This window comes from Dasypus novemcinctus, chromosome 12, assembly GCF_030445035.2.
Source record: "Dasypus novemcinctus isolate mDasNov1 chromosome 12, mDasNov1.1.hap2, whole genome shotgun sequence".
NCBI classification, from domain to species: Eukaryota; Metazoa; Chordata; class Mammalia; order Cingulata; family Dasypodidae; genus Dasypus; species Dasypus novemcinctus.
The window spans coordinates 41,736,498-41,754,938 of NC_080684.1; positions in this window are offsets into that span (position 1 = coordinate 41,736,498).

Genomic DNA, 18,441 nt, shown 5'->3' on the forward strand with positions numbered 1-18,441 from the left:
TATTATGAAGTTATTTCTGCTACCAATACCAATCTAAGTTTCTTTAGTTAACAATAACTTCTACAACTAGAACTATTTAAACATTTTCAGTTTGGAAGATGTTTTACAAACTCTTTATAATTGACTATAACCACATTGACTAGCCACCTCATGTTTAAATAAACTTACTAAATTACAATTACCAATGAAAGAAATTTACTCTTTATTTAAGAGAGCATATCTACAATCTTTTTCCTTCAGCCTAATTTCACTCACTAAAGATTTCGTACATAATGTTAATTTAGTTTATAAATTAACTATGGGAGATTACACTCAAGTTAAATAAAATTGAAACCGTAATAGTTTATGCAAGGAATGTTCTCTTTTTCCCTTACAGGAAGCTAAAAAACTTCTTTTCTTTAAGTTATGAAAATTATTAATTTAAAAGCATAACTGACTACCAGGTTTTAAAACACATGCATACTGACTTCCAGGTTTCAAAACACATTACACAATTACTTAATTTTTTAAAATCATAACCCAGGAAAGATCTCTCCATAGTTTTTATGGACTTTCCTTTACTTACTGAAATTTGTTAATAGAGCCACTAATTACCTTATTTTGTTGGAAAGAAATCTTCTGGGAGAAAATAAGGCTCACCAGATTGTGGAGAAGAAAATACTTTATTCTCAATCTTGCAAGAAGGGGCGCAGAGCCAGATATGGCTGGTGCCCCGAACAAAGAAAAATGACACAATTTATACCCCTAAGCCTAGCATGCAAGCTCTTCCTATTTTTCCATAGATTGGATACTTCAGAAGTTACAGCTTATCTGAGATTTAACTTTCCCACGCAAAAGTTTGATTTAACTGCTTCTTCTATCACATTCCAACCATTTTAGTTTTTACCTGCTCCCCCCCTTTGTCAAATAAGGAATAGAATTTAGTGCTGAAATGGCACCGACTTAGTTAGCTCCTTCTTGGGCATCCTTCCACTGCCCATAGGACTGGCCTAAACTGGTCTCCTCCACTGCTGTCCAACCCGGGAGTGGGAGACTGAGGCAGCAGGCCGCCGGGTTACATCAACATTTTTCTTCTGTGAAAATTAACCTAATCTTTGTTTTGTTTTGTTTTTTTTTTTCCAATTTATGGCTGACAAAGGTTTAAACTGGGAAATTACCAGGCAAACTGATTCTTAATTCCCTAGCCTAGTAGATAGGTTTAATCTGCCACACCTAGTCTTGCCTTAAAAGCTCTTGCAAAGAGGAGGCCCTTTCCCAATTGTTTCCATAATCAGATTTCTATGACTTTTTCATCCTGCTTAGTTCAATTTGGGCTTTAAGAATATTTATAAATATAACTGCATATTTAATTTTTAACAATTTGAATAGACCTCTTTTAAGAATTTTTATTTGTTAATTTGATATTATCCTGATGTATGAAGACATACATTGAGCTTTTTTTTTAAAAATGGGCAGACACAAAGAGTTAGACACAAACACAACTCATTGATATTACTTGTAATTTGCATTATTTTATATACTGTTTAACTTAATTAATTAGGGGTCCAGAAATACATATTACTTATATAACTGCATATTTAACCTCAACAATTTGAGCAAATAGGCAGACATGAATAGTTTGACACAACAACATGACTTTAGTTACTTTAAACTTTTCAAAGACTTTTGAAATTCTTCTTAATTTGCACTATGACCATGCAGTTTACCACAAGAACTTTCTTTCTTACTTAATGGATTGTAATAACCAAAATGTTCTCAATGCCTTAGCACCATTTTGTTTTAGAACTTTATATTTTACTTTGAAATTAGCAGAATTTTGGATAAGCCACAAGATTAACTTTATATATATTTACTGAGGCTATTTGAAGCCTCAGGGAGACAGACTGCTTTCTCTCATGAATTGCCACTCTTAGGAACACTGACCGTCAAGGCAGGAGACTTCTCCCCCTCCACCCCCCTTTTTGATTTTGGAGATAATAAAACTCCAGTGGCCATTTAACCTTATTCTATCAGGCAGCAATTTATTTAGTTTACACTTGAATTCATGAGAGAAAGGGTTACTAATACCAGAAGAGGAGACAGTGATGTCCCAGCTCTTCTCAATTATGAAATAACCACAGGCAAAGGCAAAGGGCGAGGTTAGGCCTGAAGCAACCATAAAGAAAGGAAAGGTTAGTGTAGAATTTACACTTAAATAATAGTTTCAGGCTAAATTCACCCAGCTATAATCTCAGTTATTGTCTTTCCATTGTTTTACAATATAAATGCATTTATAAATGATTTTAACTCTTAGTTACAGTTTTTATTAATTTTTTAAAACCTATTAATTTTATAACACCTTTAAATACCTTTCATTCAACTTATAATATATTAAATGAACTTAACCATTACTTTAATTTTTCCTTTAAAGTGAAAGAATAAATCTCTTGCAGTTAGTTTGAAATAAAAGGCTACTTTTCAGGATTTGATTTCTAGAACATAAAATGTTCTTTTAAAAGAGGTAAGACTCTTCTTCAAACATTGAGGATATGATGAGGTTAAAGCACAAGAAGCTATTGATAAATGATTTTCTTTATATATTGATCTTACTCAATTTAATCATAAAAATTTCCCTTCCACAAACCTTCTACACTTTCAGTATTCATTCAGGTTCTGTCCCACACTCTACTCTTTCCAATAATCAATCATTTTATCTTAGGACAAAATCATCTTCTGTTTCCTTAACAATAAAAACACATTCCATATATCCCACATACTGAGTTACCAGGCAAACTTCTTACAACATATAATTGCCATTAATACTAAACAAGTTTGTTAAAATAATGAACTTTTCTTCACTTTAAATACTTAGTAGCATGTAATACCAGAAACAGTTTTTTTGGAAGTAAGTTGGCAGGGGAGATTGGCTGCCGAATAAGTTTGTTATAAAATTGCCTTTTATTATTATTATTATCAATTCAGTTTTGTTAAATAATGACTTTCTGCAATTAGCCACTTAAATACCTTAAGCAATGCTTTGTAAAACTTTTATATTTATACCCTTAACACAAATTTTACCTTCACAGAATATTCTCTTACTTAAGGTTACTACAATACCTTCTAAGAACCTGAGCAGAATGCAAACGTATTTTGGCTTTGACACCCTAAGGAGGGAACTTTACTGCATTTATTCTGATTCTGCTTTTCACCTCCTTCACTCCCCCCCTTCCAGGCAGTCGGGTGCACAACAAACAGGAATGCGGCTTATGAATAGAAGGGTGGACTCACTGGAAAGGGGCAAGCCGCTCCCCCCTTTCCAGCTTTCAGCCAAAATGGGCAGACAGAACCTACTCAAATTTGGCAACTCTCCCAGGGACCCAGCCACCCTGACTGGGACATCCCCAACAAACTTGGGTGCGTGGCGCGGACACAGATGGCCTCCAAGCCCCGGCAAAGGGCCAGACCAGAGACAAGACAGCAGAGCATGCACAAACATCTAGAGTCCGCAAACATCCAGACTCCTCAGCTTTTGCCCCAGAATCATTTCACCCCCTTGCCAATGGCAAGGGAGGGCTCCAGCTCAGCTGTAATTCCACTCTACATAAGGACACAACTCCAACACTAGCCTTGAGCTGACACAGACAGAAGCACAAAGGTCACTAATCTGACTCACAAGTTTATATATTTATTTTCACCACGGCTGCCCCCACAGCCATCACAAACCTCAGAACACTTAACATTTGGTATAAAGCAAATTCATTCACAAATTAGCACCATAACAAAAGATTTCAGCTAGACTTTTCCACTGTTTAAACTTTACACCCAGACCAAGCTCCACCAGAAAAGCCGATCCATTTTCCTGTAACCAAGTTTTGTTTTCCTTAATCTAGACCAATTTCCAGGACATTAGGACTCGAACCTATAAATACCCTTCCTATTAAAATCGAGACTCCACTCCTTTAGTGGATATAAGACCAGTACCAGATTCTAACATGCAGTTAGACAAACCCAAAACACCAGGGCTTTTCCCCGGTTTTCCTCCTTTTCCCAAGCCTAGAGAGAACGGCTTCCCCCCAGCCTTCTGGGGCTACTAGGGTTCTCTCGGGAGGTGATCAGCCTCCCCTTCCTAGCAATTAAAGCTAGGGCCTTCCAGACTGTGCTCACCCGGGGAGTCTTACCTTCTTCCATGTTCGGAGTTCTTTTTCGTTCCCAGAATCTTTCTCTTCAGACCTTCCATTGCCCCTCGATTTTGTCGGGAAGATTCTGGTGGAGCCCACATCTTTTCTGGATTAAATTTAATCCAGGGGCGCCCAGATTTGGGGTTCACCCGAGTCCTCCCGGCTTCCTCGGGGATTTGGAAGGGGCAGCAAAATGCTACCGTCTCTGGCCTTCATTTATTGTCCCTTCGTGGTCGCCATTAATGTTGTGGAATTTAAGAGAAGTTCAATTATTTGAGAATAGAGAGGCCAGGACTCAGGAATGATTTTGAGAAGGAAAAATGGTTTATTGACGGCCGGCCGGACTCGGGAGTTTTCTGTTTGAATCCTGAGCCCGGAACAAGATTTTCAAACGTCTTTTATACAGAGAGGAAAGGCCAAATCGTCCCTTTGTTTCAGTTCTCAATAGGCTTCAATTAGCATATATCTCTTCCACATCTTAGGTAAGCTTTTAGCAAGGACTCCAGACATTTTAGATAAGCCTTGGTTTTTGCATTTCCCCTAAATACTTAAAGTTTATAGCCCTTGCTTTGTTAAACATTTCCTGGGACTGGAGCCTGCTGGTCCCTAAGAGCAGGACTGCAGCCTCTTACCGTTTCACACCCACAAGTCAAACAACTTAAGTTATCTCTGAAGAGACAAAGAGCCTTCCACCCATAGCCCACATCACTATTAATAGTTCTCATAGCCTCATCTCGAGGAAAGGAGTGGGCCCACTGCACTTCTAATAGGAAAGTTAAAATATCACCACCAAGGGAAGAAAAATTTAGACATTATTCTAGTTAAAGTATCCTTTTTATTTCTTTTCCCATACAATTCTATAAATATCTTGAAAAATTGCAAAGTCCTCTACTGATCAATTGTTTCTATTCTTCACCTTTATATAATTGTGCGTCCCTTTACTCAGAAGTCAGTGGAGCAGGAGTGTTTATACAATTATATATGGGTATGTGCAGACAACAAAATGCTGATGGCCACAGTACAAGACTAAATTTTATTTCACTATACTCAGAGCTATTTCGTACATTCTTAGTTATAGTAACATCTCATGATTAATACCAGCAATATCCTTGCTTTCATGATGGGAGAATTATGATGTAAAGGAGCTAGTTCCTTTTTCATTTCTCATTTTGAGGTTTATCATCTATAACTCATCAGTTACCAAACTGTTTCCTTATTCAGGTGCCTGATTCCTCTCCACAAGTGGCCATCTCTTAATAGACAATTATTTGAAAGTATGGATCATGGAATGCTTTTATTTCAAGCAATGTTACAGTGTCTTGGCCTGACCGTATGCTCCCACAAAGCTAATGCATTGCCATACTCTCTTTGAAGACAGTAAAAGTGCTGTGTTTGAAGCATCTTAGGAAAAGGTTCTGAGAGACAGGCTACATTGCTGCAGGAAGAATAGTTTCCTTTTGCACACAATTCAGCACATTACCTTTGGGTTGGAATAATCTTTTTCAGTCATATATCCTCACTAATCTTTCTGTCTAAGTGGAATATGTCAGCCATAATATTGACTTCATTAATAAATCATAGATAGATCATTAATTTGAGAGACATATGTCATCATGTGTCTGAAACAAGATTTGTCTTTTTGTAGATTGAATAGACAGAAAATTGATTTTGACTAAGAGAAACCTATCTTATGCTCTTTAACTTTGCTCATATATTTATTATTGTTTACATCAAATGTGTTTTTTAAACACTTTTTTTTTTTTACATCAAATGTGCCTTATTCTAAAAACACTGGTCTGAGTATGACTTCATTAAATAAAGTCATCCCAAAATTCTGATAAATTGCGGCATGTCACAGAGTTGAGGATTTTCAGGTATCTGAGCTATGTCCCAGATAAGTCAGAAACCTCCTCACTTGAACTCATTAACAAAGTTAGCAAACTCTGAAATATTTTAGATTGAATAGTGTTTTATGAAAAGAGCAACTGGCATAGTTTAACAAAACATTAACCAACTCCTCCAACCCCAACGTACAAACATGGGTACCTATCCACTAAATGCCTTTAATTCAGGATATTTGGAGAATTTTCATTACCAAGAACACCCCCCATCCAATGCTGCCTCCCCTTGCAGTAATACCCTGCAACTCTTCATGAGGGAAATATACAATCCTCCTTGTCATCATCTCCTTCCCTACTAAACGTTCTCATATCTAATGTGAGGAAATTAATGTAATCTTTACATTAGACTAAATAAATATTATGTTATTTGTAAAATACCTGCCCATGCTATGTCTTTTTTAATGAGGTGTGTTGATTTTTTTTTTTTTCTTTTTGGATGGTTTTAAACCTGTGTGAATTTCTAAATCAGGTTATTTACTTTCAAGAATGTACATAAACAGGTTTTAAAAAGCTGATGGCCAAATATGTTACGTTTTAGAATATTGACACATGTTCTTAACCTGAAATACCTTTGCATTCTTCTCTGCTATTTCATCCACAACAGAGACAGGGACTTGTGGTATAAGAGGGGCACAGCTTGATCTAGAAAGCAGCCTTTTTGTTCATTCTGACCCCAATCAGGTAGAGATGGTCACTAGGGCCAAGAGAAAACAGATTGGTGTGCAGGTGAAAGAAGGAATGCTAATACAAGTTGAGGGTACTATTTAGCTCTAGTCTTTAAGCAAAAGTGGTTGATGGAGACTTTATATTTGCTAGCTTAGTTTATTCAGACATATAAGAAAAAGAAAGAAAGAAAGAAAACAATTCAGCATCAGGATAGAGAGGTACAAAGTCCAATCAAGAATAAATAGTGTACTTTTTGTGGGTTGTAGTCCCTGTGTTAGTTGAGTTTCTTAGCAATCTAAGTTCTTTTTAAGTTTTTATATCAGACAGAGCTTCAATAGAAGAGAGGAATACCAAGCAGGAAACAAATAGAATTTTGTTTTTAATGAAACTTTTGTTCTCAGGTGTCTGCCATAAGAAAAAAAGAAAATAATTTCCCTAAAGCTAATAAACTGTATTACTTAAACATGTAGAGACTTTATATCCCACTGAAACCTTGCTTATATAATTAAATCTTATCTTAATAAAATGACTATTTTAAAAATATGTTTTTTCTTGAGACAATTCCTTAACTTGACATTCTTTATTAATAAGGTGCCCTGAGTTGCAATGGAGATTGATCAAATGATAGAAAGCTGAGAGCCTTCATGTACTTCTGGCAGCACCACTAGGCTCTGAGGCTGTAACTAGGCCAGAAGTTGATTACACCAACTTACACCATGTCATAAAACACCATGGCTATCACTTCGATTATCAGAGAGTTAGAGAGAAAGGAAATGCTCAGAGGCACATCAGCAACAGAAAAAGAAAATGATGATTATTCTGAGGATAAACAGATAAACAGTGACATGCTGAGAACAATTTAGAAGGATACCAAGGCACTAAGAAAAACACACAGACACAAACCCACAGAAATATACACAGAATGGCAACTCATCTTTTGGGCAAAGAAGGACAAGAAAGTTTTTAGGACTTTTACAAATTCCTTGATGCTCCTTCCATCTAGAGGTGTAGGCTAGATACTTTCCCTTGAATCTAGGAGGGCTCATGACTGCTTCATCCAATAGAGGATGGTGGAGGTGATGCTACTGGTCCTTTACAGCTAGGTCATTAAAGGTTACTCAGCTTCTGGAATACTCACTCTTGGAGATCTGAAGTACCATGGAAGAAGTCTGACTACCCAAATGAAGCCATCTAGGAAATTCCAGAGTAGTTCTTCCATCAACTGAGTACCACCAAGGGACCTCTGTTAAGCCCATGTGGAAATGAAAAATTATACAGCCGAAAACTACCAAATTCCTGATTCTCAAAATAATGAGATAAAATTAAATGCTTGCTGTGTTTTTAGCAATTAAATTTGGGGCAAGTTTATTACACAATAATAGATAATCCAAAGTGGGACAGTACAAAGCTCAAGTAGTTACTAACATGCTTAAAAACAAATGAAAACAGAAAGCAGGAAAATGGGAATCCCCTTTAGCCAAAGTGGGGGACCCGAAGAGAGACAAATGTTCAAGAATTGTAGAACAGGAATGAGAAAGAAGTTTGAATGAAAGAGGATGGTTATTAAAGTCTGCTTTGTTGGAGATTGCTCACTTAAATATAAACTCAACATGCCATATTAATCAGGTTTAGAGGCTTAAATTTTAAGAGAGCAAATACAACATATCCTAAAATTAAAGTTATCTTTCACTTGTTAATAATTAACATAAAGAAGAATTCCTTTATCTCCAGTGTGAAACTAGGGTCTTATTATCAAAAGTACCTTTACTGTGATAAATTTGGTTGACCTGGATCTTATTACATAAAAAGGTTAAGATATTTCAGAATATGACCAAGTTGACAATAGACCTTGAAAAGTGATGAATATATAAACCGCCATTTGGCAGCCATTTTATACAAGTTGCACACTCTTCATGTCTGACATGTCTGGGAGGTGCAGTGAGCTGATGCAACAAGAGACAGGAGGAAAACATAAGGAAGGACATAACAAAGCAGCGAGCAGTAGTGGCTCAGGCTATTAGGTCCCTCTCTCCCACACTGGAGGTCAAGTTCAATTCCTGGTGTTTCCTGAAAAGAAGACCAGCATACAACAAGGAGACACAGCAAATGCAAACAATGAGGGGATGGGGAGAAATAAATAAAATAAATCTTTAAAAAAACAAAGAATGGTAGAATGGGAAGGACAATAATTTTAGATAAGATGATCAGGGAAAGCCCTTGAGAAGTGCAAATATGGAAAATCTGAATGAAATAAGAGAACAAGTCATGTAGGTATCTGCAGGGAAAATATGCCAGATAGAAAATACAAAGCAAAGACCTGTGAACCAAAAAAGTTCAAGGAAAACAGTAAGGATGAACTGAGAAAGAGAGGATTAATATGATAAAAAATGAGGTTAGGGAGAAAGACAGAGAACAATCTATATAAAGTTTTTTAGGTGAGTTTGAAGACTTCAAATATTCCACACAAGGAAGAATGGTCTGATACAACAGAGATACCTTACATGATTTATTTTGGCAAAGAATATTGTGAGATGGATATACTACATGGAGGAAGACAGGGAACAGGAGATCAATTGAGATATTAATCAAATTATCTAGATTAGAGATGAGTTAGACTATAGTAGTAGCAATGTTAATAGTAAGAAGTTGATGGAATTAGTATATTCTTTGAAAGATTTAACAGATGATTGAAAGTTTGGCTAAAGGTTGAATAGAAAGAGGAGTCATGATGGCCTTATGGTTTTAGGTTTGAGAAAATGGGTGAAGCTTTTGTAATTTAGTGAGATGGTGATGGACAGAGAGATGTAATAGCAGGTAGACTTTAGAGGATACAGGAATTAATGATATTATTTTAGACATGTAAAATTTGAGATGTTTTTGCATATGCAAAAAACAGGCATTTAGTTAACATGGTTCAAGGAAGAATTTTGGATGCAGATTTAATGTGGGATTCATTGATTTTTTTTATGGTATTCCCAGTCAAAGAACCAGATGAAATCACCTAGGAAGTGAATGCAGAGGTGAGGAGTTGAGGTTTGAAATAAGACTAATGGTCTTAAATACAAATTTTCAGTAGTTAAAAGTTTTCATACACTACATTAGAGTGTGTGGACATTGTTCATCTAAGATCTCTGATCATAAAGAATTTGCATCAAGGAAAAAAATCGTATATTTTTATAGAACAAGACACAATAGCATTTTAATAGTAAAATAATGAGACAAAATTTTCATAAAATTTTGGATTTATTCTTGTATTTCTAAGCCCTATTTTTTATTGAAGGTATTGAGTATCAGACAAATATTGATTTTAATATTAGACATTCAGCCAAAATATATATTTGGTATACCACTAGCTCCATATTTTACTGTTAAATCATTTTGTTCTTAACTTTCCTTATTTTTCTGTCATGAGATATGTTTTTACAGCTTCTTCTTCATTCATATGTAATATCCTCTATATTTACTGCCTAGTCTTTGTACTTATGGATTTTTCTAATATTGTGGTGAAAGAAGTTTGCATAACTTCAGCCATTAAGTACCATGGAAATTGACTGAGACCAGGGTTATAAAGGGCCTTGATTAAATCTCTGCACAGTTTCTCAAAAAAAGAGTCTAGTTAGAATCAGACAAAAAATTTTACAACCATTTGGGGTATCGGAAAATTGAAATGGTTGGAAATGCATTGTATTAGTCATAGAATATAACTCAGCTCTTGGTCACTAATGTACTTATCTGGCAGAGATGAGGTAGCCATATACTAAAACAAGACATTTTTCAGAGGAAAATTTGTTTGTGTTTTATGCCCCTTTCAAATATAGACTTTAAAGCAAATTCATTGATAACAGGAGTAAAGGTGACTTCTCATACTTTGAAGGAATGACCTATTCCTTAAAATATGCGTTGCATTTCTATTGATATTGTGGATAGAGAAAGCATGCTCTCCTGAGCTGTATTTACGATTAGCTACCACAAGCATGCCTCCCCTTTCAAATTTAAGTTTTGAAAGAACAGAAAAATAAATTAATAAGCTAATTTTTAGAGGTTTTATTTTGCCAGAACTTTTGATATATCACTTTTTCCTCCTTAATTTTTTGGCAGTATGGTATTCAGAACTTATGATATTTAGAATATTCATAAGAATCTGATCATAGACATAAAGAAATGGCAAAGATTACAAACCAAATGCAAATGACCAATATTTTCTTGAAGTCAAAGGAGTTCATCTATTTTAACAAAGTATGCATACAGACTCTGGAAACAATCACCTGTGTGTAAAAAAGAACTTTTCTTCTGGAAGAAAATAAGGTTCACCCAATTGTGGAGAAGAAAATAATTTATTCTCAATATTGCAAGAAGGGGCACACAACCAGAAAACGTGGCTGGCGCCCCGAACAAAGAAAAATTGCACAATTTATACCCCTAAGCCTAGCACGCAAGCCCTTCCTCTGTTTCTCCACAGACTGGATACTTTAGAAGTTACAACCTATCAGAGAAGATCTAACTTTCCCATGCAAAAGTTTGTGATTAACAGCTTTCCCCATCACATTCCATCTATTTTAGTTTTTACCTGCTCCCCGTTGCCAAATAAAGAATGGAATTTAGTGCTGAATTGGTATTGACTTAGCTCTTTCTTGGGCATCTTTTTTACTGCCTATAGGACTGGCTTAAGCTGGTTTTCTTTGTTCCCGCTTAACCTGGGAGTAGGAAACTGAGGAAGTAGGCTGTCAGGTTACATTAATTAATATTTTCTTCCTTTATGTAAAAACTAAACTAATCTTTGTTTCTTACACTATGGATACAGAAACATTGGAGGCATTCAAGTATACAAGAAAAATCTTTGTTTCAGTGCTAGGACCACAGCTGACAAAACTGAGTGTGTTGACTCAGGTGGAGTAGAGAGATGTGTTTTGAAGACATTAAACCAAATACTACTTAAAATGGAAGCAACATTAATTTTATGCTAACCAAGATAAATCAATAGCCAGATTCTAACAATGAGAACTATATCAAGTCATTTTGTTTTGGGGGCATGTATGCCATTAAAGCTATCTGGGTCCAAGTATGTTGATAGACTCAGCCTTTGTCAGTGCATTTCAATATAAAGACTACTGTATTTGTTGGATGCTACTAGATATTCTGAACACAAAGACAGTATCATCCAGGATGTAGGCTAGCAAAGTCTAGTATCAGATACTGATTCTATGTTGAATGTGGATTTTCTCAGTTCTACATATTTATACAAACACCAACCCTTTTATGTGAAACTACTTATAACATTTCATAGCAGATGGAAATAGAAACAAAACAATTTTCTTAGCAACATAGTGATGGACTCATTGGAAAGAGATTATTTAGGTATTCTAATCTAACATTGTCTGTTCTAAGTAATCAGAGATGTGCCTATGTCAAACCAATAACTCTCAGGAGACCTGATAAATAACACTTATTAGCCTTGGTGGTCTATTAAATTTGATAATATTTGGGGAATGATACTACATTGACAACCTGTCATGGTTTGGTTTATAAGTGTAATGTTTACAATGTTTTCATTAATTGAATATGGTTAGATAGAGGTGTGCTAATTTTTCAGGCATAGACTGTTGAAATCACAGAGTAGAGATCAAAAAGGAATTTGATAGGATTTTTTTTTTATCAAGAAATGGGTAAAGTCATATTTTGCATTCAGCAACTATTTTTAAATAATTAAAGTTTAAAGTTGTATAAGGGGGGAGCAGATGTGGTGCAAGCAATTGAGCAGCTGCTTCCCATATGGGAGGGCCAGGGTTCAGTTTCCAGTGCCTCCCAGAAGAAAAACAAAAACAAAAACAAGTAAAACAAACAAAAAAAACTAACTCAGGGGCATGAATGTGGACAAACAAAAAAAACTAACTCAGGGTCATGAATGTGGCTCAGCAGTTGAGCCCTGGCTTCCCACAAACAAGGTCCCAAGTTTGATCCCCAGCCCCTAGTACAAAAAAAACTTACATAAAAGGCATCTCAAAATCTTGCATGGTAAGGTGGAATCAGATGGCTTCCCTAAAGCAGAGATTCTTAAACTTACTGGAGCATCAGAATCTCCTGGGGGGCCTGTTTCATTACAGACTGATGGATCCCCACTCACAATTTCTGACTCAGCAAGTCTGGGATGGGACCTGAGAATCTGCATCTCTAATAAAGTTCCCAGGTGATACTGCTGCTGTGGTCTCAGGGATTATGCTTTAAGAAATACTGCCTTAAGGTTGTTTCTGTTTTGATTTCTTTTCTTTCTTTCCTGTTCCCTTTCTCGTTTCCCTCTTTCTAAAACCAGCCCTTGATTTGATCAAAACATCTGACAGGTTTAGGTGCTCCAGCCCATGGCTAAAGGATAGTTTATGGGAAAAACTCAGAAGATTTTATAATTCCTAGAGTAAAACATCACTTTCTATTCATAACTAGTGTTCAGTCAATCTAGGGAAAATTTTCGATTGTTTTCAATAATTTAAATAGGAAATGATCATCTTTGAATAATAATTTGGCCAATAATCAAGTGGAATTATTATCTGAATATTTTTATATACATGGGCATTTCTTAAAGCAAAATGAATTGGTCAAGTTTGTGGGAAAGGGGAGAGTTATCAGAAAAAGGAAAAGAAATCAGTCCTCGGGAAGCAAACTTGGCCCAACAGATAGGACGTCTGCCTACCACATGGGAGGTTTGCAGTTCAAACCCTGACCTCCTTGACCCGTGTGGAGCTGTCCCATGGGCAGTGCTGACGCACGCAAGGAGTGCCGTGCCATGCAGGGGTGTCCCCCGCGTAGGGGAGCCCCACGCGCAAGGAGTGTGCCCCATAAGAAGAGCCGCCCAGTGTGAAAGAAAGTGCAGCCTGCCCAGGAATGGCACTGCACACACAGAGAGCTGATGCAGCAAGATGATGCAACAAAAAGACACAGATTCCTAGTGCCTCTGACAAGAATAGAAGCAGACACAGAAGAACATACAGCGAATGGACACAGAGAATAGACAACTGGGGGGGCGGGAGGGGAGAGAAATAAATAAAAATAAATCTTTAAGAAAAAAAATCAGTCCTTTTCATACTGTTCCTCCATCTGTAAGTTGAATACATGGCAAAAAAAAATCAGTATTAATTCATAAAATGGAAATATCCAAAGCATGATATAAGTTTATTATACTCTTCCTGTTTTGGAAAAGAAAATTTTTTCTTCCATCAGAACTTTTACTTTTATTACTAAGCAATAACTGATTGTCTTTAAATAGTAAAAATTAACAATTTGTCTTGGTAGAGTATTTGGTCTGATGGGATTCAAGATATCGTTTTTCCCCAGAGAAAAGTTTGTGAAATGATATATTCAGATGCACTTTTGGACTTTTATGTAGCTTTGGAAAAATTTCTTAGGCATTGAAGTTTTAAGATTCCCCCTCTCAAATTTTGCTAGTAGGTAAGGACAATATTTGATGGTAGTTTTATTGCATCTAATACAGTAGTCTCCAAAATGAGTTCTAGCAATCCCAATTCAATTGTATTTATGAAGAAACACAGAACAGAGTCAAGAGTACAGAAAGCCTCTATCTTACTTTGATGCAGCACCACAAAGTAAGACTTTCTGTTTACAAAGGTCATTAATTCCTTCCTCTAACACAACACATATATCATTCAAGTTTAGCTTCAACAAGTTAACCTCATCCTAGAATGCCAGCAACAAAACACATCCACTATATATCTTACACAATTTCACATCCCATTACACTTAAGTAACCTCCACTTTTTTTGCCTTAATTTTGGCTAATAATACCAAAATTATATTGCGCAAACACCTATAAGTAATGTCTCCCATTTAGTAAACTATATGAATCAGTTTGATCTAAACATTGGTATAAATTCTTTTTTTTTTTTGTCCAATAACAATCTCTATGAGAAATATATTTATTCTAAGTAGGAGAAAATAATATTCAGAGAATTGGAGAATATTTTACACCCAAAATTACTCAGGGTGTGAATGAAAAAACCGTTTATTCTAGAAGATTCCCTAGAAGTTTTTTTTTTGTTTTGTCTGCCCAGCCTATATTTCACTGTCATTTGATAACAGAACTCTGACTTTGCTCTTGGAAAATATTTTGTCCCAGCTCCTTCCATTCTTTCAATAAGATGCTTACCCATTGTTTTGCTGCCTAAATCCCTAGAATTTTCCTGGTGCCTATATTTCCTAAGTCCTGATTTATGAGGTTTTCTTTTAATTCCATTGAGCTAGTAAAAAATGCTACTTAAGGAAACTATAGAGTCTTTATTTTTGCAAACAGCCACAATTTATATAAATTTTATTTTGTTTGTCTGGCTAAACGTGTGTCTAGTGTGCCAGGCTCCTGCGATTCTATTTTTTATTTAACTCCTGATTCTTCTTTTCAAGCACCTATCTCTGTACCTTTTTTTTTTCTCTCCCCTCCCCCAAGTTGTCTGCTCTCTGTGTCCATTTGCTGTGTGTTCTTCTGTGACCGCTTCTATCCTTATCAGTGGCACCGGGAATCTGTGTCTCTTTTTGTTGCATCATCTTGCTGCCTCTGCTCTCTGTGTGTGCGGCGCCATTCCTGGGCAGGCTGCACTTTCTTTCGTGCTGGGCAACTCTCCTTACTGGGGTGCACTCCTTGCGCATGGGGCTCCCTTGGGGATGGGGGGGACACACCTGTGTGGCATAGCACTCCTTGTGTGCATTGCACCCATTTAAAAATTATGAATAGCTGTTTCCTGGGGCAAAAAGTAGGCAAAAACTTTTCATAAAAATTAAAAATGATAGTTCTTCCATGAAGATCAATGGTGAGAGTCATTAAATAGTTTTTCTTTTCCTAGAGTAGGCTCTAATTCCTACATTTTTTTTTCCTCAGTTGGCATATTAAAAGGACAAGAAGGCAGTTTCACCAGCTGACTAATCTCTGCATCATCATTCTTCTGCGGACAGAGGAACAAATAAACTACTCAGAAGAAATTGAGGTTAAAGCCAAAGCAAAAATTATTATCTCTGATAAACATCAAATTAAAATTCAAAAAATACTATTAATACTAAATATTAAGAATAAATATTTAATACAATTTGAACTTGATTACACACTTTTAAGTTAGTATCTTTAAAAAATTTTCTGGCCTTATGCTGGAAATTAGATGAATTTGAACATTAAAATTATATTAATTGGTATAAGATGAACCACAATGAATTTGGTCATTTGAATACACAGTCTGAAGTTCAAACATTTTTTTAAAACCTGGATTCTCTTCTTTCACCATATCAGTGTTTCATATACGGTTGACTTGGTGTATAAATAAAAGAATTTGAGCCTCTCTTTTATTATGAACTAGCTTGAAATGTATTTACTTATGTACTAGTGAAGCCATCATTGGAAAAAATACATTTATTTTAAGGGATTCTATATCAAAAGGATATACTGAAATTTAAATAACCTAAAATATACATGAAAATAAAGCTTTAAATATATGCCTTGCATACAAATGTTTATACGCACTGAACAAGCACCTACAGAGGAAATGTCTAGAGGGATATTTTGTCAACATTCTTGGGAAGAAGGTCAGCCAAATTATACTATTCTTAAAAGATTTCAACAAAATTCAAATTTTCCTTTTTCATAAAGAATAAATTTGAAACAAATGAATTGCAATATCATTCCATCAAATAGTATTTATTGACTATATCCTATAAATAAAGCATTGTTTAAGATATTATAACTTGATGTTTAAAAACAAGATGTTTTAAAATGGTGAATAAAACTGTTTATACTCTCAAGCAGCTTATGATATAGTAGGTAAAATAGAAAGCAGAATGTAACAATATAATAAACATGATTATAAATACTATGTTGGAAAGCAATAAGAAGTTTGGGTTCAAAAATAAATTGGAGTCCAGTATTGGAAAATCTGAACAACAGGCTAGAGCATTTTCACTGGGGTCATGAAGGCTTTGGGAGATGATGATTTGGAGGGCAGAGAAATGGCAATATCTAAAATATGCATTATGAAAATTGATCTGGAAGCTACTGAGGGCATTTGGAAAGATGTAATGAGAGGGAAACGGACTTTGGCCCAGTGGTTAGGGCGTCCGTCTACCATATGGGAGGTCCGCGGTTCAAACCCCGGGCCTCCTTGACCCGTGTGGAGCTGGCCATGCGCAGTGCTGATGCGCGCAAGGAGTGCCGTACCACGCAAGGGTGTCCCCCGCGTGGGGGAGCCCCACGCGCAAGGAGTGCACCTGTGAGGAAAGCCGCCCAGCGTGAAAAGAAAGTGCAGCCTGCCCAGGAATGGCGCCGCCCACACTTCCTGTGCCGCTGACAACAGAAGCGGACAAAGAAACAAAAGCAGACAAAGAAACAAGACGCAACAAATAGACACCAAGAACAGACAACCAGGGGAGGGGGGGAAATTAAATAAATAAATAAATCTTTAAAAAAAAAAAAAAAGATGTAATGAGAGCCTGAATTAAGATAGTGTGGCAAGAAAAATAGAAACATGAACAGTAGAGAGAGATTGGAGATGGCATGGGGAAAGCAAAATGTCTTAGAGTGACTTGGTGGTGAGGCTTCTTTTAATTGAAGTATGGGTGTATTACTGTTTTTAAGGAAATTTTATTGTTCACTTTCAGATATACTGGATAACCAGGAAGAGGTGATGAATATGGAAATATGAATCTAGAGCAAAGACAAGAAATGATGGCAATCAGACCTCCACTGCAGTTTCCACACAAAGGGAATAATACCTTATCACCTGATAATGTCCAGTCCAGTTCTCTTCTTTGAGGTTAAAGAAGAAACAACACATACTTACATCTAAATAACCAATATACAACCAAGCAATCATGTAAAATCACTTAAGTAGAATATATTTATGGTAAGCCTTCCAATTAGGATTTAAAGTATTGTTATAGTTTTCTATTATGAGGATAATTAGAATCATAGAAGAAAATTTCTGTGCAAGATTTCTTGAACTGTGTGCCAAGTCTATTTGGGTGAGAATCACCTGGGAGCTATTGTTAAAAATGCAGCTTACTGGCTGCTACTCTGTCTTAAAGAAACAGATTTCTGATGTGTGGGTTTTTAACAAGCACTGCATATATTGTTAAACCCACTTCATTATGGAAACCTCTGAGATGCAGCACAGAACAAAGGTTCTGGGTTCTGGATAAAAAGAGTTATATGTCATGACTAAGTGGGGCCTAATCCAAAGCTGACTTATTATCTGGAAAACTGTTAATGTTAGGTATTATATGAATAGAATAAAGAACAAATAGATCTTAAACATTTCAATACATGCAAACTCATTTTAGCAAAATTTAGTTTTCAGTCATAATAAAACCTTGCAGCAAATTAAGAATGGAAGGAAACTTCATCTACTTGATAAAGGGTATCAATGAAAAATTTACAGCCAACATCATAGTTAATACTGAATGTCTTTAATATTGGGAGCAAGGTAAAGATATCTACTTTAACCATTTCTATTTCATAGCAATGGTAGTCCTAAACTCTGTAATAGGCAAGGAAAAGATTAAAGACATACAGATTGGAAAGAAAAAAGCAAAAATGTCATTATTTGCCATCAACAATCCTGTATATAGAAAATCAAAACATATCTTCAAAAACTCATGTTACTATTAGTAATGAGTTGACAGGATGTGAGATCAATGGGAAAAAAAAGCAATTATATTTTGATGTACTATGTATTGAC